We start from the raw sequence: 24,053 nt of genomic DNA on the forward strand, positions 1-24,053 counted from the left end.
TCAATGTATCGTACCTTTCAAACAATGAGATGGAAAAAATTAAAAATGCAAAAATAAAAATAAAACATGTAAAACAAAGGAGAGAGCCCGGAAACAAGAGGACATCAAGCTTTATTAATAAAAGCATTGACGTCTAATTCGACGTTAATACCCAATGGAAAAAGCGTGCGGAGCTCATGGATCCAGAAAGTCTTCAGCCGGGAGAGACCCCTGGTCATGGCCCTACCCCTCCACGGAGGGACATACCTGTCAATTACGACAAACTGTGTCCCATCAATGACACGATTATGATGTAACTTGTAGTGTCGGGGGACGGTGTGTTTAGTGTCCCCATTTTTAATGAGGGCAATGTGTTCCGCTACTCTTATGGCGAAAGAGCGAATCGTGCAGCCCACATATTGTTTCCCACAGTGGCATGTAATTAGATAGACAATGTAACTGGTGGTACAAGTACAGAACTGTTTAATGGAATATCTCTTGTGGGTGACCGATGAAGTGAAGGACTCAGTTTTCCTACCAATGCCAGAATTATGTAGACATACAATACATTTTCTACATGAGTAGAAACCTTCCATCTCATGGAAGAGTGGCTGGCGTATGGGGGGGTTGATAATGTTGGGAGCGATTTTGCTCTGCAAAGTGGGGGCTCCCTTGAAAATAACCTTCGCCTTGTCGGGCAAAACTGTACCCAAGACACGGTCATTCTTGAGAATATCCCAATGCTTAGAGAGAATAGCTTTGATGTGCCTATGTTGGTTGGAAAAAGAAGTCAATAAAGACCACTTAAAAGTCTCACTCTGTTCCTTCTTAGGCCTTTCTACAAGTAATGATTCCCTATTGGTTTCGAGTGCAAACTGGAGCTTGCGATCCACAAGGCGAGAGTCATAATTCTTGTCAATAAACTTGGCCCTCAGGAGTGCAGATTGTGCCTTAAAGGTATCAGTGTTTGAACAATTTCTCCGCAGTCTTAAAAATTGGCTGCGTGGCACTGAATCAAGCCAAGACCTGTGGTGGCAGCTATCTGGTGGTATGAAGCTGTTTCTGTCTGTGGCTTTAAAGTGTGTCCGGAACTGGAAGCCACCATCGCGAATCTCAAATTTCTAGATCCAAGAAATAGATTTTATATTTACTGGCTGTATGGGATAGGGAGATGCCACGGTCGTTATCATTCAGATGTACGAAGAATGAATCCAATGATTCGGCACTCCCCTTCCAAATAAGGAGGATGTCGTCTATGTACCGGGCCCACATGATGAGAGAGGGGTTCCGGTTAGCATAGACGACATCCTCCTCCCATTTGGCCATAAATAAATTGGCGAGGCTAGGGGCAAATTTAGCGCCCATAGCCATGCCGCGCAACTGGAGATAGTATTGTTGATCAAACCAGAAGTAACTTCGTTTGGTGGTAAATTCTAGTAGTTCCATAATGAAGGAACACTGAAATGGGGCAATACTGGGTTCTTTTTCTAGATAGTACCGGACGGCTTCCAAACCCTGGTCTTGGGGTATGCATGTATATAAGGAAGCAACATCAGCGGTGGCCATGATGTGTTCATCTTGTAGTTCTAGGCTTTCCAGTAAACGTATGGTGGCACCTGTATCCTTCAGATAAGAAGGCATACGTCTCACCAGGGGTTGTAGGTAAAAGTCAATATACCGGCCTATAAGTGAGGTGACAGAATCTATCCCACTCACGATAGACCGGCCTGGGGGTGGGTTTTTATGCACCTTGGGCAAATAATAAATGGTTGGAACCCTGGGTGCCAAGGGTACCAAGTAGTCTCTCTCCTTTCTATTCAAAATTTTGTGGTCGTAACCTCTCTTTACGATGGCAGACAGTTCTCTTTTGAATAGGGTAGTGGGATTGTTAGGCAATACCTTATATGTGTCTGGTTCGTTAAGGATCCTATGCATCTCGGATACATAGTCATCCTTATCAAGAACAACAATGCCACCACCCTTGTCAGCCGGGCGAATGACAAGGTCCTTTTGTAAACACAAAGATTTCAAACCTGTACTAGACAACGTGTGATGGCGTATAGGCTTATCTGGAAGTTCGGATAGGTCTCTAAGGACCAGGTCCCTAAAAATGCTGATCGATGACGCCATAGGGACGGGTGGAGTGAATAATGAGGGATTGGAAAGACCAGAGTGAACGGTCCCAAATGTGGCACTACTCTCGCCTCTAACGGGGTTGGAAATGAGCTATCGCTGGATGTGTAACTTGCGAATATATTTGTGGATATCAATGAAGGTGCCAAACTTATCAAGCTTCTTAGGAGGGGCATACTTAAGTTCCTTATGAAGTACAGAAAGCTCTTCTGTGGTTAGTTGCTTGGCACTTAAATTGAAAACACCTTGTCCCCTTAGATTCTCCTTCTTTTTCCTCCTCTGGATTCTCCGCCCTCCCCTTGTGCCTCTCTTCGGTCCGAACCCCTTTTTCTTGGTCTTTGGTCCTCCTGAAAAACCTGTCCACTACGTTGATTGCTATTAGGTGGATGATAAACATGGGGTGGCTGTTCATATCTGAACTCAGAGTCATACCTGTATTGATCTCTATATTCATCATCCCATGTATTTCTAAGGGGTAGAAACCGGTTCTGGGTGACAAGGGGGGGTTGTTCATAGTGGTGGGGATTTTTGTGGTAGTTGTCAACATAAGGGCCCTGTCCTGATAAAGAGCCATCGCGTGGTTCGGAATACATTTCAGAAGAGCGCATACCCCGGCCTTGATGGCCCCTACCACCCCGTTTACCTCTACCATAACCCCTACCCCTCTGGTTACTTTGAGGGGTATTGGGATTTTGATGGTATGATTTGGGGCTGGGAAGAGATTCATATCTAAAGTCATTTCTCCTTCTCATATCCACAGGGATATTAGTGGGTTGAACTCCTATGCCACCCGTTCTTGGTGCAAAGGTACTGGGGAGATCTACCGTAGTAGGTGCATTAGTGGTAACAGTAGAATTGGAGGCGAGAAGTTTTTGCCAACCAAACACATTTCCTGTTCTATAGTCCCCCATATCCCTGGAATACTTTTTTTGCTTTTTATTCCTCTGTTCCTTATCTTCCCTCTCAAGATATTTCTGGAGATTGGAAGAAAGAACAGTATATTCTGGGGAGTTCTTATAAGTTATAAGTTTGTCTTTAATCTCCTTAATCTCACCATCTAGTATGGAAAGTTTATTGCATTTCTTAGTGATGAGGATGCCAAGGAGGTTGATCCCTGCCTCATTAAAATACTTGTACCAGGAATCAATATCTAATTCTCCTTGCGGTGGGTGTACATCCCACCTAAGGCTCCTAGGGACCATATGTTCGGAAACATACTGTTCCAAGAACGCCACGTCCCACTGTAGATGGAGTTCAGAGGACATGATGTTCTTGAGCCTCAAAAATAAACCACCTAATTCGGTGTCATTACCTGTGACTACAAAGACTCCCTCCTTATTAACGATTCGAGAGGCCCTGTAGTCAAAAACATCCATGTTGCTATGGATTTGGACAGGCTGCAGCAGAAGATAATTTCAAAACATACACAGGATTTTTTTATTTCTACTAGCGCTACACTTATTGTGTGTTTTCAGGAGCAGACAATTGCTCAGCAGGAGGGATTCCCCTGTCAGCGCTGCCTGTGTTGATGGTCGAATCATGCTAATTTCTTTCCTGCAACCCGTAGTTGCGGAAGAGAAATTTGCACACCTATGGCTGGCCTTAGTTCTACTGATTCAGCAGAATAAGATTGTGCCCTTGTATGACACACCCTAGAATGCTCACATTTTATTTTATATTTTAATCCTTAAATAAGGAAGAGAGCACTAACATTACCACATCCGTTAGTTAAGAGGAACAAAAAAAGAAAGGGATACTTGCTAAGTATCGCTAGGTCGGACTTTAGAGGCATACGAAACAAATAGCAAAGTATAGAAAAATAACAATGTTTATTATGAAAATACAATACATGAATAGAGCATTCAGAAGTTAAAAATCATATATATGATACAGAGTATACACTGAGCCCTTGTGTATTGACGTGTTTCACCGTTAGGCTTCTTCAGGACACAATCAAGGTATTCAAAGATAGCAAAGGAGAGAACGAATCTCACTGTCTAGAATAGAACATGTGTAAAGAAAGGGTGAAAATGCCGTGCTAAACCCAAAAAATCTAGAGTGTAAAAGCAGCTAACACACGAACAAACCAAGTCCAATGAGAAAATGTATAAAAAATAGGAGTAGCGCTAAATATGTATATATGTGAATCCAAAAACACCTCAAGTGTATAGGCAAAGTGAATACATAAAAATATAAAGTAAATATGTGGCAAAAAATCTGGAAAATTACAGAATAATAACCAAAAAAACACAAAAAGTCCACATGTGAAATAAATATGTAACAGCAAAATTAACTTCAAAAACAATAATGAAAGTCCACGTGTGAGGTATCCAATAATTGATCTTGTAGGGGTCTTCAATCAAAAAGGAAGTACCATAAGGCATGAAAGGCATTCAATTAGAAAAGGTGGGTACCCTTACCAGATCAGTTGGACGCACATACCATACGGCAGTGCGTCAAAAAGGTTTTGAGACACTAGATCTCCAATGGTGAGGTGATGCCGGGACTGGACAGTATCCTGCAAGCCGCAGACTCCAATGGACACAAGATGGAGGATGGTCCCAAACAAGAACTCCAAGGCTGTCGGTCCAGGAAGGGGATAGTCCAGGGATGGTCATCAGCACTCGGGCATTGGGAGAGGGAAAAAAGGGAAACTCCACATGGTGCAGGTCAACCAAAATGGGATTTATTGGAATAAAATACCATATATAAAAATATAAAAAGGATCACAAAAATAGATAAAATGGCAATGTGTGAAGCTGCTAGCACTTCCAGCTTCCCACACTGCCATTTTATCTATTTTATATATACAAATTACTGTATTCCAATAAATCCCATTTTGGTTGACCTGCACCATGTGGCGTTTCCCTTTTTTCCTTCTTCCTTTGCACAGGCCGGGAAAATTCCAAAATAACACAGATGCCCTCTCTCGTGTGCACTGTATGCTTGGGTCAAGTGCTCAGCCACAGGGGCTTGAGCAAAGGGGGAGGATATGTGACGGTATGTGAGGTGATATAGTGGATAATCTCTACATTTCACCTCGCATTTGTTCTGTTGTAAGGGATTAAACAGGAATCCGGCCCGTGTTTTTCCAGCCTCTGTGGCAGGCTAGGTTCCAGTCCAGATGTTTTTTTTTTTTTCAAAAGCCAGTGGAGTGCAAAACACACCCAAAAACTTCCACCCGGTGTCAAAAAAAGTGCACACACATAAAGAGTGACACACAAAAATGTGCAACGGGTGTTACCCTGATCCCTTGGGGCGTTAGGCTCCAGACGGGGACTGAGGTACTTCACTTGGGTCCATCTGGCCCACCCAAGTACTAGGTGGGACTCCCCCGAAGGGAGACCCCATGAGAGAGAGCGAACCAAGCCAGAAGGCCTATGTCCACCCCTTCCCAAGACTTTCAGAGTAGGCCCGAGGACCCACACCCTACTCATCATACAGTGACAAACGTGTATACACTTCAAACAAAAAAATACAAAAAAGTGACAAACACAGGGATAAATAAAAAGAAAGTGGGGAGAAGGAAGTGGGAGAGTGAAAAGTGACCATTTTGTAAGGAATAAAAATTTCCCCTGGTCCTAGCCAAAAGGCTCGGCCCTAGAGGCAGGTGCGAAAAACGTGTGTTGTGGTGAAGTAACCATGGTGCCATAAATCAAGTGCCGAAACACTGTGACTGTACAGCACCGCTGAACTGCCACTTCAGGGGCACATTCACCACTGGCTTTTCGTACAACCCTGCCCATCAGCCCAGACCACAGCAGCCCTCACCCCAGCCAGGAAGGCCTGAAGTTCTGGAAGCTTGGTGAGAGCCCTTTACCATCAGGCCTCACCGTCGCTCCTATCCCTCCTACCTAATTAAATTCGGGAAATACTAACCACTCCCCCACCTCCCAAAGGAGGAGTAAGTGTTCTCTCCCCAAAAACTGACCGGAGCTAGAGCTACCCCTATCTAGGCCAGAATGCCAGGGACCCGACCCTCTGGCCAAACCCAATGGTTCTCCATCCCCATCAGAAAGCTTCCCTTTCGGCTACGAACCGCTCCAGGTTACCTTTACACCAGCAGGTTTTGCATAGCCTCCGCCATCCCTGATACCACTTCGCCGTAGGTCAGGGACAGAAGCAAGCGCCACTTCCTGGCAACTGATAAGAACAGGCCAGAATGCCAGGGACCAGACCCTCTGGCCAGACCCAATGGTTCTCCATCCCCACCAGAAAGCTTCCCGTTCGGCTACGAACCGCTCCAGGTTACCTTTACACCAGCAGGTTTTGCATAGCCTCCACCATCCCTGATACCACTTCGCCGTAGATCAGGGACAGAAGCAAGTGCCACTTCCTGGCAACTGATAAGAACAGATACTACAATTGATCTTAGCCAAAAGACTGAGAAGCTGGTGTGTGTATGAGGCCTCTGCCTGATCTGCCTGCTATGTATTGTGGTGGGGAAGATTTATCAACTTTTACAGAGATTCTGCTTCCAGTTACTGGTTCCCTACACAGAGGTTTTGGCCATGTACAAAGCTGTTTGAAAGCCCCCTAAATGGGAGTGAAATATGTTATTTTTATGTAAATAAAAATGTATTTGAACATTGCACCAGATCTGTGTGTTTTTTTCTGTTTCAAGTTTTAATTTAAAGCCTTGCCTGTGCTCTTGCCAGAGAGATGAAAGGGTTTTTTTGGTGCTTGATAAAACTATTTCTGTTCTGTATTCCTGGGGAAAATGCCAAGATGGACAATCAAGCATGGAACAGGCAAATCTTTATTTCTTATAGCATTTTAAACAGTGGGGTTCATTTACTAAAACTAGATGTAAAATCTGGTGCAGCTCTGCAAAGAAACCAATCAACTTCCAGGTTTTATTGTCAAAGCTTAATTGAATGAGCTGAAGGTAGAAGTTAATTGGCAACTATGCAGAGCTGCACCAGATTTTGCACTCTATATTTTTAGTAAATCAACCCCATTGTTTCAATGAATTTCACTTTTCATAATAAATAGAAGTGTTTTCCAATGCCATTCCTGGCCCAGCCATCCCACTGTGCTTTTCTCTCACTTACTTTATCCACAGGAGGTTTAAAATATTGTCAGTTTATTTGAATTTTTAGAATGATTTACAGATTCCATCACTTACCGTAGATTCTCTAAGCATTCATTTCCTGTAGACCATCTCCCAGAAGCCTTGTTGCATCACAGAAGAGGGTGAGATAAGGTGTGTTCACCACTCTATACAACACCTCCCTCATTACAATACCACCTTCCACCCACTTCCTATACAATCTGATTGTACAATCTCCTTTAGATCTCCCATCAGCTATGTAGTACAAGGAGTGAACTAACATAAAAACAAAATTTGGGGCCTTAACCCAGATACTGGTTGGCAAGTAGACAATCCACAAAACCAGCACGGGGGGAACCAAGTTAGTTACCCCAAACAAAAGGAGTTGCACAAGGAGAACCAACCACGGCATTCACTTATCTAGAAATAAATTACTTGAAAAATGCAAAATAATGGGTGGAATTTGGGACTTTAAATGAAGCAAACGGTATGTACCTCCATATATATATATACATATATATATATATATATATATATATATATATATATATATATATACACACACACACACACACATACATGGTGTGGACCTCATGAATACATATACATATAAATTTAACGGCATATAGAATTGACAAAAAATGAGTATGGATAAAATAGATTATTGCAAATACATATATATACATGTCATCTAACCAGCACTGTGCAGTGTGGTAAATAGTAAGGAAGACAGTATGATCGTTTTTGGTTGTAAATGATTAGTCTAGATAGGTGCCTATTAACAGGCATGAGAATGCATCCTGAAAACTCGACGCGTTTCGTGTATGTAAACACTTCCTCAGGGGCAGATGCTCACATTTAATCTACAATAAACAAAATAGGATTAATCTAGTGGGGCGCTAGGCATAACAGGAAAAAGCAATTGCCAATCCTGATTACTTACATAGAGTGGAATGTAATGGTATGTAGTAGACATGAGGCCAGGACCAAAGAGTTGTCTATCCCGGGAGCTGAGGTGTACTGGAGCAGCGTACAAGCAAGGCGCACACAAAGCACCCCCAGAACACAGATTGTCTTCATGGTAAAATGGAATGGTAGATACAAGTGATAACTGCTAAGGAATCTGTCTGGATAAAAGTAATATCCATCTCAGTGAAAAAGTGAATAAGAGTAGCCAAGTGAGAATTATAAAAGGGTGAAATAGTGAACCAAAGAACAAAATATAAAAGTGTAAGTAAAATAAAGAGAAGATATATGCAGAGCCATCCAGGGTAGTACTGGATTGCCAAGAAGCATTTACCAAGAGAGTGATTGGCTAAATAAGCAATGGGGTAGAATAACATAGTAGTTACCTTGAGTATAAACATAGGGGCAACCGCTCCAGTGACAAGTAGCATCTCCGAGTGTATGGCAAGAGAGACTGTGTTTGGGGAGGTGCAATAAATACGTCCAGCATGCATGCCGGCTAATCCTATTTTGTTTATTGATTAAATCTTAGCATCCGCCCTTGAGGAAGTGTTTACATACATGAAACGCGTAAGGCTTTCAGGATGCATTCTCATGCCTCTTAATAGGAACCTATCTAGACTCATCATTTACAAGCAAAAACAATCATACTGACTTCCTTATTATTTACGACATGTGTATATATATGTATTTGCAATAATCTATTTACTTTATCCATACTAATTTTTTGTCAATTCTATATGCTGTTAAATTGATATGTATATGTATTCATGAGGTCCACACCGTGTGTGTGTGTGTGTGTATATATATATGAAATAATTTATACTATGCGCATTATTGTTATGTATTGTCACCCAATATGCCAATTAACAACTTCCAGCCCAAGGTACGTCCTTGACTTGCGGGGGTATATCTGAATGATGCCTGCAGCTACAGACATCATTCAGATATCATCATTTAGTGCCGGCAGTTCCCTACACCATAAGAATGATCATAGTGGCTGTTCCACCGCTTGATTGTTCTTACGGGTGGCAAGAGGGGACCCCCCTCCCGCCGCCCTCCAGTGTTTCTACCGACTCACCGCTTCCATCGGTAAGACGAGACAGGATTCACCGGCCCCGGATGGTGACCATAGAGATTTCCGGTGGACCAGATGATCGCCGGAGTCTCTATGATTGTTCGGAGGCCGGGCGCAATGTTATGACGTCAGGCCCGGCCTCTGCATTCAAACGAATGGCGCCGCCTCGGCTGGGAAGCCGTGATTATTATTTTTTTTTTTTAATTTCAGGCTTCCCAGCCTAGAGGTGAGATGTGGGGTTTTACCGACCCCACATCTCACTGTAAAGAGGACCGATCATGCCATATTTCTATTACAAGGGATGTTTACATTCCTTGTAATAGGAAATAAAAGTGATCAATTTTTTTTTTTAAAGTGTCAAACTAAAAAAATAAAAATAAATTAACAATAAAAAAAAAATTAAAACGCCCCTGTCCCCGTGTGCTCGCATGCAGAAGCGAACGCATACGTAAGTCCCGCCCCCATTTGATAACGTTGTTTAAACCACACATGTGAGGTATCACAGCGAACATTAGAGCAAGAGCAATAATTCTAGACCTAGACTCCCTCTGTAACTCAAAACATGTAACCAGTAAAAAATTTTAAAGCGTCGCCTATGGGGATTTTTACGTACCGAAGTTTGGCGCCATTCCACGAGCGTGTGCAATTTTGAAGCATGACATGTTAGGTCATCGTAACTTCATCTTTCACATTATACAAAAAAATTGGGCTAACTTTATTTATTTAATTTTTTTTAAGCATGAAATTGTTTTTTTTCCAAAAAAAAGTGTTTGAAAAATTGCTGCGCAAATACCGTGCGAGATAAAATGTTGCAACGAACGCCATTGTATTCTCTAGGGTCTTTGCTAAAAAAAACATATATAATGTTTGGGGGTTCTATGTAATTTTCTAGCAAAAAAATGATGAATTTTACATGTAGCAGAGAAATGTCAGAATTGGCCTGGATGGGAAGTGGTTAAATATAATTTCAAATTAATTCACATCCCACCTCCCCTCCCCTCTTTCCTCTCCAGCTCTCCCAGGATTGGCTGCCTTTCCTGGATTTTGACTAAATGTTTTTCATCATGGGGTGTGATCCACAGATCAGTGTGAGTGTGAGAGGAGGAAATACACTGCATGTAATAGTGCAGTGAACTCACAGGACGCCCAGCTGAAGATACAGACAAGTGATTTGATTTAGGGGAGATGTATCTACTTAGAGCTGAGCAGAGGAGAAGCTCCAGTGATTTGATTATTGTTATGGTGCAGTGTGTGTGTCTGAGGTCACCTGTTCACAGTTGCAACATTCATTTTGATCACCAGGATGTGTTATGTGGGGGAGGGGTGGATGTCTCACTTTTCATAATTACACGCAGTAAGGCAGTAAGGCTGAATGGGCTCAAAACTTACAGCCTACTCTTGTCACCTGACTGCTCCCACCAAGTCCCTACACGAGTCACCTGACTGCTCCCACCAAGTCCCTACACGAGTCACCTGACTGCTCCTACCAAGTCCCTACTCGTGTCACCTGCCTGCTCCCACCAAGTCCCTACCCGTGTCACCTGACTGCTTCCACCAATCAGGAGCACCAGTCCTTGCATCTTGTTTTTGTTTCTTTTATTGAGGGGAACTTGGATAGGGATGGGGACTCATGAGATGCCCAGGTGATCAAACATTGGAACTTGGGACTCTATATACATCCTGTATATACATCACTCCATTTCTGCTCCTGCACATCACTTCCTTTCTTCTGAGTATCGCTCAATACTCCTCCTGTACATCGCTTCCTATCTTCTGAGTATCGCTCAATACTCCTCCTGTACATCGCTTCCTATCTTCTGAGCATCGCTCCATACTCCTCCTGTACATCGCTTACTCTCGTTCCTTCTCCAGACTAACTAGCACTGTAGGCCTGACACTGGCTCAGCCAGGTCTAAAGCAAATACTCTTCACATAAGAAGAAAAAAGAAAATAGTAAGTTCTGGTATTAGCTGTCCTACATGCGGTTACTGATCCCAGTCAGCCCTCTTCAGGCCCTGCCAGCCCTTCTGACTGCAGATGCCTGACTCCAATGCCCACGACACCACAGTCCTCTCCTCTGGTTCTGCACCCATCCCCGACTGCACTCTTCCAGTCCTTTCAGGTGTGCCTCTGCAGTCCTCTCAACTGTGAATGCCACTCACCAGCCCTCTTGGCTGAAACCGATGGTTCCTCTCCCTGGAGACTTGCCCGGCAGTACTCTCTCCCACTGTCTATTCTTGCTCCTCCTGTGCCTCCTGTCCAGGACACCTTCACGTTTTCTTGGAGAGCCCTGTCCGCACCCGAGCCCAGGCCCAAGGTCACCCCCCCAGACTGGAAAGCTCCCTCCAAGGCCCTGACAGCCTCAGTACTCCATCGCCAACTCCTCCACCCAACAACTTCTTCCAAACTGGGCTGACCTTGGGTATTTGAGGAGGCCTGCCCCCTGCCAATTCCAAGTTGGGGATTGGTCAGGGCTCCTCAGAATACCCCAGGCAGCTCCACATCCTCTCTCCTCCTCTCTTTCCAGAACCTTCTAGAGAGCTTCAGAAAAAGGGAGGTCTTGGTGATGCTGCCTGTGAGTCACCCAGCTTCTACCCTGAGCCATTGCCAGCCCAGATCAAACAAAAAAACAGGCCTGGCTGCCAGCCAGGCTGGCCTAAATTTACCTACACTAACAATTCTCACTCTAGCACCTACACTACTAGAAGGTGCTACAATTTCCGTAAAATATTGGGTGTTGACTTAAAGGGGTGTGGTTTAATACAATCTGAGATGACTTACATAGCACAGAATGTGGTAATGTTAAATAGGGAATGTACAATGCAGAGTGGACGGCGGTGGGTAGTATATGCAGGAGAGGGGTGTGGAGTGTATGGAGGTGGGTAGTATGTGCAGAACAGGAGTATAGAGTGTATGGTAATGAGTAGTATGTGCGGGAGAGGAGTGCGGAGTGTATGGAGGTGAGTAGTATGTACAGGAGAGGAGTGCAGAGTGTATGGAGGTGGGTAGTATATGCAGGAGAGCAGTGCAGAGTGTAAGGAGGTGGGTAGTATGTGGAATGCAGAGTGTACAGTGGTGGGTAGTATGTGCAGGATGGTGTCTGTAGGACAGTGGACAGTGTCAGTAGTTCTTTATTTTTTTTTTATTTTACAATTTCATTTTTTAGTATTTTTTTTCAAAATTTTTTTTGGGACCAGTGGATGGTGTTAGTAGAGCAGCCTGAAAAACGCTGGCATTGTGAGAGGGGTCTTAATCCCATAAGAGAATGCTGCAGTCAGGAGTAAGTGCTTCCTTGCGTTGGTGGTCAGTGGTGAGTACGCACTTTAGGAATAGTGGTTAGTCCCCCTTAAAACATTAGTGGTCAGGGCACCCAAAAATTTTGGTGGCCAGTGGTGAGTGCCTCCTTAAGAGGTGTTGTTCAGTGCTCTATGGCTAGCTTAAGTAATGGTGGTCGTGCCCCCTACAACATTGGTGCTTAATGGCTAGTGCATTCGGCAGCATTAGTATTCAGTGCCATCTGCAGTGTTAGTGGTCAACGCCCTTGGAAACATTGGTGGTCAATACCCTATTGGTGGTCAGTGTAACAATTTTTTTCACAGATTGTTTGAAAACTGATCTGTAAAAAACATTGTAGTATAAAGACAGAGAGCACAATTAATGTTATGAATACAGGGTATACAGAATGACTCTGTATAGACAGGAATGTTACTAGACCTGAGGCACTAGTCAGGAGATTTGGGGCTTGTGCCCTATGTGCCAGGGTCTAGCAGCACTTATGGCTGTCATCACAGCAGTTAGAGACCATACAATTCAAGCTTAAATCAAGTTTAATTAATGTAAACACATAGCTGTTTTTTATTTAGTTATTGATAAAGTGGGAAAGGATTAAATTATACTATATTTCAGCCAAAGCTATGGAGGCTATTAAGAACATTTTATAAATATTTCCCTGGAGCTATCATTCCAAAAATCTGACAAATCAAAAACCAAAAAGCAAATGAGAGAAAAACTGCTCCAGGGAAATATTGATCAGACACTTTTCTCAGATATGTATAAGATAGTTAATGATGCTTTATTACAAACATTTAAAATCTGTTCTTTATAAATTAAAATCATTCAGAGTACATGTTATGACCAAACAAATCCTAACTCAGATAACTCAGCGTTTCACAGATATTCCGCTTCTTCAGGGCTGCGGTTACATTAGGACAAATTTGGCAAAAGAAAGTCAATCCTATATACAGTATTTCACAAAAGTGAGTACACCCCTCACATTTTTGTAAATATTTTATTATATCTTTCTTGTGACAAAACTGAATAAATGACACTTTGCTACAATGTAAAGTAGTGAGTGTAACAGGGTAAATGTGCTGTCCCCTAAAATAACTCAATACACAGCCATTAATGTATAAACCGCTGGCAACAAAAGTGAGTACACCCCTAAGTGAAAATGTCCAAATTGGGCCCAAAGTGTCAATATTTTGTGTGGCCACCTTTATTTTCCAGCACTACCTTAACCAGAGCTTCACAGGTTGCCACTGGAGTCCTATTCCACTCCTCCATGACAACATCACGGAGCTGGTTGATGTTATAGACCTTGCGCTCTTCCACCTTCCGTTTGAGGATGCTCCACAGATGCTCAGAAGGGTTTAGGTCTGGAGACATGCTTCGCCAGTCCATCACCTTTACCCTCAGCTTCTTCAGCAAGGCAGTGGTCATCTTGGAGTTGTGTTTGGGGCCGTTATCATGTTGAAATACTGCCCTGCAGCCCAGTCTCTGAAGGGAGGGGATCATGCTCTGCTTCAGTATTTCACAGTACATGTTGGCATTCATGATTCTCTCAATGAACTGTAGCTCCCCAGTGCCGGCAGCACTCTTGTCTCTGTACTCCTTACCCAGTTGCCACCACACACTCTTGACACCATCTGAACCAAATAAGTTTACCTTGGTCTCATCAGACCACAGGACATGGTTCCAGTAATGCATGTCCTCAGTCTGCTTGTCTTCAGCAGATTGTTTGCGAGTTTTCTTATGCATCATCTTTAGAAGGGGTTTCCTTCTGGGATGACAGCCATGCAGACCAATTTGATGCAGTGTGCAGCGTATGGTTTGAGCACTGACAGGCTGATCTGTCAACCTCCGCAGCAATATTGGCAGCACTCAAACGTCTATTTCCCAAAGACAACCTCTGGATATGACGCTGAGCACGTACACTCAACCCCTTTGGTCAACCATAGCGAGGCCTGTTCTGAGTGGAACCTGTCCTGTTAAACCGCTCTGTGGTCTTAGCCACCGTGCGGCAGTTAAGTTTTAGGGTCTTGGCAATCTTTTTATAGACTAGGCCATCATTGTGTAGAGCAACAATTCTTTTTTTCAGATCCTCAGAGAGTTCTTTGCCATGAGGTGCCATGTTGAACTTCCACTGACCAGTATGAGAGAGTGAGAGCGATAACACCAAAATGAACACACCTGCTCCCCATTCACACCTGAGACCTTACAACACTAACAAGTCACATTACACCGGGGAGGAAAAATGGGTAATTGGGCCCAATTTGGTCATTTTCACAGGGGTGTACTCACTTTTGTTACCAGCGGTTTAGACATTAGTGGCTGTGTGTTGAGTTATTTTGAGGGGACAGCAAATTTACACTGCTATACAAGTGGTACACTCACTACTTTACACTCACTTTTGTGAGATACTGTATATATCTATATAGAGGACAAAAGTACAATATATTGTATGTAGCACCAGCATTTTGCTTGTTAAAGTGGAGGGCTACTCTGAAAATTGCACCAAAAATCCTAAAAAAAAACCAAAACATTTGAAAAAAAAAAATGTTTTAAACTTACCTGAACCCTTGTTGCTAGGCAGTCTTCCTAATCTGCCTCTTCCTATTCCGCGGCGTGTCCTGTTCCTCGGTGAGCGGCCCCGTTGCCTTCTGGGAACTGTGTGTGTTCCCAGAAAACCACAGGGCCATTCACAGAGCGCCAATCCGCTCGCGCGTACGCAGTAGGAAACTGGCAGTGAAGCCTCAAGGCTCCACTGCCTGTTTCCCTTATTTAGGATGGCGGTGCCAGGACCCGAGGGACGGGTCAGCCTCGGGCGCGGGCACCCAGGACAGGTAAGTCTACTTATTTAAAGTCAGCAGCTACAGTGTTTGTAGCTGCTGACTTTAAAAAAAAAAAATTTGCTGGCCGGAATCCCGCTTTAATGCAATGCAATGTTAATCTATGAGCAGTGTTATAATTTAATATTTGGCACCATCTAGTGGTCAAAATGTGGAATGGACATGATTTTATTTTTCTATTTCATGAACGTGAGAAATGTTACAGGAAGTGACTGTTTGTTTACATTTCACAATGACCTACCTACCCAGAATGCCGGGTGACCTACCCATGAACACTTAGCGCTGAAATGCATCCTGGGTAGACTATAAAAAGGCCCCGCGCGGCCATCTTAGCTGTCGTCTGGACGCGTGGCCTGCCTGTGAGGACCTGTGTGGAGGTGTTCCAGAGAGCCCGGCCTACACCTAGTGCGGAGCAAATTTGCTTTGTACTAGTGAGCTGGAAAGACGGTGTAGCAGAACATCTTGCTGAGCGGAGCTAAGTAACAGCGCCGGCTGGGAAGGAGCAAGACCGAGTGCACCGGAGCGGAGCTGTCCTACTTTACAGACCTGGTTGGGTGAAAGGGCTGCTGCCCAAAGTTTTCTTAATGCACTTTTATACACCTGTATCTGTAACTCAGTGTTGCTGGGACCTGTAGTCCCACACAGGAGATCTTAAGGAACTAAAGACGGAGTTCAAACAGGCCTCAAGCCTACCTTTTTCTATACTACTAGCACTGTGTTATATAAAGTTAATTGCATCGGAGACAGTTGCAGGTTACTACACTACAAGGATAAATTTGAACATGCATTTTATTTAACCCTGGTTTATTTAACCGCTGGCCTACAATTTATAATTCATAAATAGCTAGCAGAAGACAGAAGAAAGAAAAGACTGACTCTTTCATTGCAAGGCCTTGCATCCTATTTTTAGTTAATACAGAGACTGCACTCTTTTAAAGCAGGGGGAGCTCCCTGGGGATTGTATTTGTGCTTCATTTACTAACGTTGTCTTTTTGTGCTTACAAGGGTGCACTGGAAGTGGGAAGGTGCCCAGAATTAAGGTATTTCCCATTCTGGCATTGGTCCCACTTGGAGACGCACTTCCAGAGACCAGTTAATATAACTTTACATGTACAAACTGTTGTGAATACTTATTGGGCTGTTGCACTACGTTTGTGTGACAGTACAATTATTGTGATTACTGTTCTTATACGAATTCCAGTAAAATTACGTTCCTGGTTGAGTACAATTTGTGTGGAGTGCTGTTCCTTTTCCAGCAGGTGGAACATCGGATACCCAGGTAATAACAAAGGTATACTATTGTTATATGGTACATTGTGGGGTTATCCTTTACTATTAGCTTCACACTAACACTGCACCACAGCTGTGTCAAGGGGATTGAGTCAAGTCATTGGGGGTGTAAAAGCAGAGTACAGGCCCAATCAAACATTAGCAGCTCCTTTGGGGGTCAGTGCTACACGTATATTAATTATTCAGTTGAAAAATATTATTCACAAAAATCGAATTGCTAATTGTTATACACCCGCAAATGAGCGAAAAAATATAACTGTCCACCATAATGCTGAAGAAAGAAAAAAAAATACAACCGTGTACACATATATTCATTACATAAACATATATGGTGTATGTCATGTCAAGTTGTGGAGAAGCACCAGGGAACTATGGGTGGAAAGAGAAAACTCCCCTAAACATGATTTATAAACACAAATATCTAAATAGAAGATCACATAAGAGGGACAGCCACATCATATAAAATAATCCATATATTTACTAATTTTTAATAGTTAAATTGAAAGACTAAGTTACCTTCAGAAAATATAATCTAATTCCAAGGGTCATCCCCAAACAAAAAGCAAGGATCCACTCCAGCGTCTCTTCTCTACTTTTAACTCTCTACTTTCTCCACCACCATCTTCACCCAGTAACTCGCTCACTGCTCACAAGATTGCCAATCACTTCAAAAACAAGATTGATGCAATTTGTGGGGACATCTCCACTGCACAGACATCTAAGCCACTTAACATACCCTGTACAAATCCACTCTCAACTCTCTCCTCTTTTGACCTTGCTACTATCGAAGATGTCTCTAAAGTTTTCTCAGAAGCCCGCCTTACCACCTGTCCCCTGGATCCTGTTCCGTCGCATCTACTGCAGTCACCCTCTTCTTCTATCTTATGCTCCCTCACTCACATCTTCAATCTCTTTCTCTCTACTGGCACCTTCCCCTCCCCTCTAAAACATGCCCTGATCACCCCCATACTTAAAAAGCCCTCACTGGATCCCACCAGCCTGACCAATCTCCTTGCTCCCGTTTGCGTCAAAACTTTTGGAACGCTTAGTCTACAACCATCTTAGCTCCTACCTCACTGACAACAACCTTCTTGACCCCTTACAGTCTGGCTTTCGCTTGCTACACTCCACTGAAACTGCCCTACTGAAACTCACTAATGACCTACGAACTGCTAAAACCAATGGCCACTACTCCATACTCATACTACTCGACCTCTCTGCAGCCTTTGATACTGTTGACCATCCCCTCCTCCTCAAACTCCACTCTCTTGGCCTTCAAGACTCTGTTCTCTCCTGGCTCTCCTCCTACCTATCACAGCGCTCCTTCAGTGTGACCTATAACTCTGTTTCCTCCTTACAACTTCCTCTTTCTGTAGGGGTACCTGAAGGAGCTGTCCTTGGATCCCTTTTCTTCTTCATTTACACCTCCTCCCTTGGTCTGTTAATAAACTCCCATGGCTTCCAGTACCACCTCTATTCTGACGACACACAAATCTATCTGTCTACTCCTCACCTCACTCCTTCAGTCTCCTCTCGCATACCTAACTTACTAACTGACATATCAACATGGATGTCACACCACTTCCTCAAACTCAGTCTTTCTAAAACCAAGCTCAGAATTTTTCCTTCAGCCCGTGCCCCTCCCCCTGACTTCTCTATAAAGATCAATAATACAACCATTAGTCCCTCCCCTCATGCCAAGGTACTAGGTGTAATCCTAGACTCTGACCTCTCCTTTCAGCCCCAAATCCAATCACTATCCAATTTCTCCAGACTTCACCTCCGAAACATCTCCAAAATAAGCCCCTTTCTAACCGTTGAAACCACTAAGCGACTTATTCTTCAGTCTATCGTGAATGCCACTGCCAGACACATCCACCTTACCAACCGTTCAGTGTCTGCCACTCCTCTCTGCCAATCCCTCCACTGGTTTCCCATTGCCCAATGAATTAAATTGAAAACACTAACAATAACATACAAAGCTGAAGCTACATCACCAACCTTATCTCCAAATATCACCCAAACCGTCCTCTCTGCTCCCCCCAAGACCTTCTGCTCTCTAGCTCCCTTGTCTCCTCCAGAGCCTCTCCCATCCTCTGGAATGCATTACCCCAATCTGTCCGGTTATCTCCTACCCTGTCCACTTTTAGGCGATCCCTGAAAACTCTTTTCTTCAGGGAGGACTATCCTGCCTCCAGCTAACAACCAAATCTTCTACTCTCTTTATCAGGTTATCCCTCAGTCTCTACCTTTTGTTTCACCAGCCCCTCCCTCTTATGTCCCGTACACACAGTCAGATTTTCCAATGGAAAATGTCCGATCGGAGCGTGTTGTCGGAAATTCTGACCGTGTGTGGGCTCCATCGGACATTTTCCATCGGATTTTCTGACACACAAAGTTGGAGAGCAGGAGATAAAATTTTCCGACAACAAAATCCGATCTCGTCAATTCCGACCGTGTGTGGCCTGTTCCGACGCACAAAGTGCCACGCATGCTCAGAAGAAATTCCGACACGGAACAGCTCGTTCTGGTAAACTTAGCGTTCGCAATGGATACAGCACTTTCGTCGCGCTGCAATGTAAAAAATGGTTTAATACAGCGCACTCTCTTCTTCTTTATAATGTGAGAAGAATTAAGTAGTTTTGCTGCTCATATTCACACACACTTCTCACAAACTTATTTTTTGGGTTTTTTATTGGGATTCCCTGAATATATTGTTATTTGTCACATCTGACAGAATGTTTTTTTTGGATTTTAAGCCATTTTTGTTTTAGATTTTATGTTTGTATTTTTTCCAAGGCTGATCTTTGTTTAATGTTGTTTTTAGTTTTACTCCAGACTATTTTTGTGTGTGTTTTGTGTGTCAAGTTACCACAACACCATTGATATCTTTTATTATTTAATCTCAAGGAGATTGTTTGTTGTTGGTGTCCCTTGTTAATTTCACATTGTATTTTTGAAATGTACCTGAATCCTCACAAACCAACTGTCCTTTTTGAAGTTAAACACACATAGGCAAGTATAATTCAAACCAAAATTCCTTTATTAGGGCTCAGAACCAAACAAAGAGGGAGGCAACACTGGAGAAACAGCTGAAATTAGCGAAGCCTTGGACCCCCAGGGCAGACATCAATTCTTGAACATCAAAATTGGTGGCCTGAGGAGTCCATATGTAAGGGAGGCCAGTCTGGTCCAGAAGTCCCAGAGATCCAGAAAGCAGCAGATGACATCTGTGTCCCCAGGCTGTGGTACCACAAGAGGCTGCATCTTTTGGCCAACCAGACTGGATCCAGGGTCCTCACTTTCTGGTCTTCCTTCCACGCTTCATTCCGGGCTGTGGCTGTACTGTTGGAGATGTGGCAGGAGGAGGAGTAGGACCTGGACGAGGAGGAGGACTGGGAGGACCTAGAGGAGGAGGAGGAGAAGGAGGAGGACCTGCAGGAGGAGGAGGAGGACCATCTGTGAGTTCGCAAAGGTGTGTCTGAGATGTAATTTGGCCCCTCATACCTTTATTAAGAGCCTCCAATATGAGCGACTCACACATGAGTTGTTGTCCCTCCTCCATCCTCTGCATTTTAGAGGCAATGATGGCAGCAATGTCCTCCTCCACGGTGTGTGGTGCTCCCAGGGCCTCTGTAGCCCTCCAAAAGAGGCCTATGGCAGCCTCCTCTAGGGCACTCCTCCTCCTGCCACTTTCTCTTTCCAGGTGTTGGGGAGGGACCGGCATATCAGGCAGGTGGCTCGGCCCAGCCACCTCCTGGCTGAGACTTCCCTGTGTATGAAAAAGGGACATGGTTTTAGTTTTTGCATCATCAATCACAATCCTAAATTAGTACTCCAAACTAACATCTAGTTAACATCATTGATTGGACAACCAGCAATATTTAGAGGAATGCTATACCTGGCTCAATCTGGGCTCCTCCACATGTTGTTGCCTGGAAGGCCCAGGTTGGGCGTCAGAAGCCTCAGCTGGAGGGGAAGGAAGCATGGAAGGAAGACTGGAGAGGGATGACCTGGGTTCAGTCTGGCCTGCCAGAAAATGCAGCCTGTCATAGTACCACATCCTGGGGACATAGATGTCATCTGCTGCTCCGGATCTCTGCGAATCCTGGACTTTCTGGCGCTCCCTTACATAAGTGCTCCTCAGGCCACCAATTAAGATCTTCAAAAATGTGATGTCTGCCGTGGGGATCACCTGCTTCACAATTTCCAACAATTTATCCAGTGCTGCCTTCCTCTTTGTTTGGTTCTTGTAATGTGGGTGGTTGATCTCCCACAGACATGGCAGCTCCCTTAACATATCAATGAATAGTGACATGAAGTCATTATCTTTTAATAACATATCCATGTTCACTGCAAGACACAACACAAGACAAAGCCTAATGTCAGACAAAACTCTCCTAATCTTGTTACAATATAGGCCTCAATCTAGAAGCAGTATAGGCACAAGTTTGTCTCTTACCTTCGTTCTTACGATCGGCGTGTCCAATGCTCCTTCGTTCGCTCACAGATCGTACGTACTAAGCACGCGTGTTACGCTTTATACACACTGCGCATGCGTGTAACTCCGCCCGCCCCTGATGTTCTTTCTAGTCTATTCCCCGCCCCTTTTCGTTCGGCGCAGTGGGTCAAGAGCACATGGCAGAGTCAGAGCAGGTGCGTGCTAATTATAGCAACGAGGAGGAGGAAAGCCCGGATCCGGACACGTCCCGATCCAGAAGGAGACGATTTAAGGCCACAAATATGTCCTTTGGGGAGATGTTGGAGTTGGTGGACATCCTGAAGAAGACCGACTATGACGGGAAGTATGGGCCTTACCCCAACCCCAATATCCGAAAGGCCAAAATCATGGCGAAAGTGGTCAAAAGTCTGCACAGGAATTTCAAGGTACGATGATCGAAAGATCAGCTCAGGAAGTGGTGGTCGGACCTAAAATTAAGAGAGCCCGAGCAGTACCGAAAGATCCAGAGAGTGCTGCAAAAAAGTAAGTAGTTGTGCTGTGTTCCTATTCTTTTTGTCTTTATTACGTTCGTGCTGCTCCATATGCTTTTCTTAATTGTACAGTTTCAAATGTCAATTTTAATGTTCATGGGCCCATTATTCGTTCGTATCAAACTTTTTTTTTTTTTGCCCTCTAAAACACCATTGTTTAGGCCATATGCATTTTCCTACATTTTTTAGGGCCTACTTGGATGCAAAATATTTGGTTGTGTAGATGGGTTTGTTACTAGAATGAAATGCAAACTAGATTCTGTGTAAGGAGAGGACACTGAGCAGCTGTTTTCACATCTGGACGCTGGAGCACTAGTGTGGGACACAAGAACACCATTTTTATTAGGGGGAGCACACAGGTGCTCCAGTGTATACCATAGGGGGGTCTCCATCTGTGAAGCTTGTACTAAACAGGTAAAGTATTGCAGGTTGACAAAGGACAATAAACAAGCGACATCTTTGAACTCTGCTAAAATTGACAATTGTACCCCACTTCCAAGCAATGTTTCCTATTTATAGTTCTGCCATCAAATCACTGTGTGCTAATTATACCCTTTTTGTTTTACATAGGGGAGAAAAGAATCGGAGGACACCCCTCATCCGAGGAGAACAGAGACCCCCCACCTGTGGAAGAAGGTGAAATACCCCCAACCCAAGTGGAGCAGGAGGAGGAAGAAGATGTGGTTGAAATTGGCACCACAACAGGTGAGTGTCTGCGAGCACAGACTCAGGTAAGAGATGGATGCTGGCAGATTTGTGATACCTGTTTTTGTTTGTTTTCTCTCTTTTTAGGTGATCGTGTTGTTAGGGATCGAGATCCGTTCACATCAGAAAGTGCCCAGATGCTGATCGGGGAAATCATGGGGTGTAATTTAGAATTGGAGAACCTCAAGTCAAAAATCAATGATGTGATTAAAAAAAATAATAACATCATTGATGTTTTGGGGCGAATTTAATACCCCACAAAATCACTTTTGTTTGGTACAATGTTTAAAATATTTTTGAAATGTTTTGAAAAGCCAAATTTGGAGGATGCACACAGTTTGCCAACATGTGCTATCTGATATCACGGGAGATCAATGGACGCGTTTTGGGGGTGCAACCCCTTCCTCAATAATAAAGTAGTGGTGAGGAAGGGCTTGCTCCCCCAAAACACGTCCCTTGATCCCCCGTGATGGCAGGTTGCACATGTTGACATTCGTAAATTGGTGTGCATCTTCCAAATTTGGCTTTTCAAGGGGTGATTTGACCCCATCTGAACGCAATATCAAACACAGTTCCTAAATACTCATGTCTGATATTGCCTTCAGGTTTTACCATATGTGAACTTTGTAAGTTCAAGTTTTTTGTCTTTCTTGTTGGTTTTACACAGGCCTGTTTTATCGTAAATGGACATTTCTATTTTTGATAATGCCACCCCAAAAATTGTTATACAACAAACATGTTGGTTTGTTATAAAAACCGTTTCTAAATGCACATGTGATTGTGCAGGTATTAAAAAGTTTGTTAATCAAGAATGTGTGGATTATTGTCTCAACGCTACAACACTTTTGTGGTGATGTAATTGCTGTTTTCGTAGAAAGTGGTGGTTATTTCCTAAGGGCAAATTCTCTTTGCACTACAAGAGCATTTTCATTGCAGTTTCAAGAGCACTTGTAGTATAAAAAGTGTATACGCCTTCAGTATATAACAGCCAACAGTGCTTTGTATAAGGTTACACAATCACGCAATTTACAGGACTCCCCACATTTCTGTCAGACTCAGCTAAAACAAACACAAGCAGTAAATGTCCACAAAGAATTTCTTTTTTTTTGCTTTTTTATTTGAAAAAGGCTTCACAAATTTGCAGGCATATTGGCCCCCCTACCCGCAAAGAACTCCAGGTATCGTAACCGGACGTCACGGGCACTCAGGGAGGGCAAGCCAGGACGGCCGATTTCAAGCACCGTCAGTGTTGTTTCAGGGATCACTCCGGCCTCAGGCCCAACTGAGCCAGCATAGTTGGCCGAATGTTTCCGTAAAAAGTTATGGAGAATACAGCACGCCATGATTATATGATTAAGTTTATACTCCGCCATATGGATAGGTGTCAGAAATAGGCGGAACCGGCTGGCCAGGATTCCAAATGTATTCTCCACCACTCTTCGGGCTCTGGCCAGCCGGTAATTAAAAACCCTCTGTTCCGGGGTGAGGGTCCTCATCGGGAATGGCCGCATCAGGTGGTCCCCCAGCGCAAACGCTTCATCAGCAACGAACACGAATGGGAGTCCTTCCACATTGTCCTCTGGAGCTGGCAAGTCCAAGCTGCCATTCTGGAGACGCCTGTAGAACTCTGTCTGGGCGATGACTCCACCATCGGACATCCGGCCATTCTTCCCCACGTCCACATACAAGAAATCGTAATTAGCCGACACCACCGCCAACATCACAATAC

The 24,053-nt window shown here is 43.8% G+C and overlaps 1 protein-coding gene and 1 pseudogene across 1 annotated transcript in view; one reads left to right on the forward strand and one right to left on the reverse strand.

Moving 5' to 3' along the window:
- The window catches only part of LOC141102967 (dimethylaniline monooxygenase [N-oxide-forming] 2-like), a 139,139-nt gene that overhangs the window by 65,743 nt on the left and 49,343 nt on the right, over nt 1–24,053 (forward strand). The window lies entirely within an intron of this gene.
- On the reverse strand, nt 6,374–6,507 carry LOC141104005 (U2 spliceosomal RNA; annotated as a pseudogene).

This window comes from Aquarana catesbeiana, linkage group LG07 (assembly GCF_042186555.1).
Source record: "Aquarana catesbeiana isolate 2022-GZ linkage group LG07, ASM4218655v1, whole genome shotgun sequence".
Classification (NCBI taxonomy): Eukaryota; Metazoa; Chordata; class Amphibia; order Anura; family Ranidae; genus Aquarana; species Aquarana catesbeiana.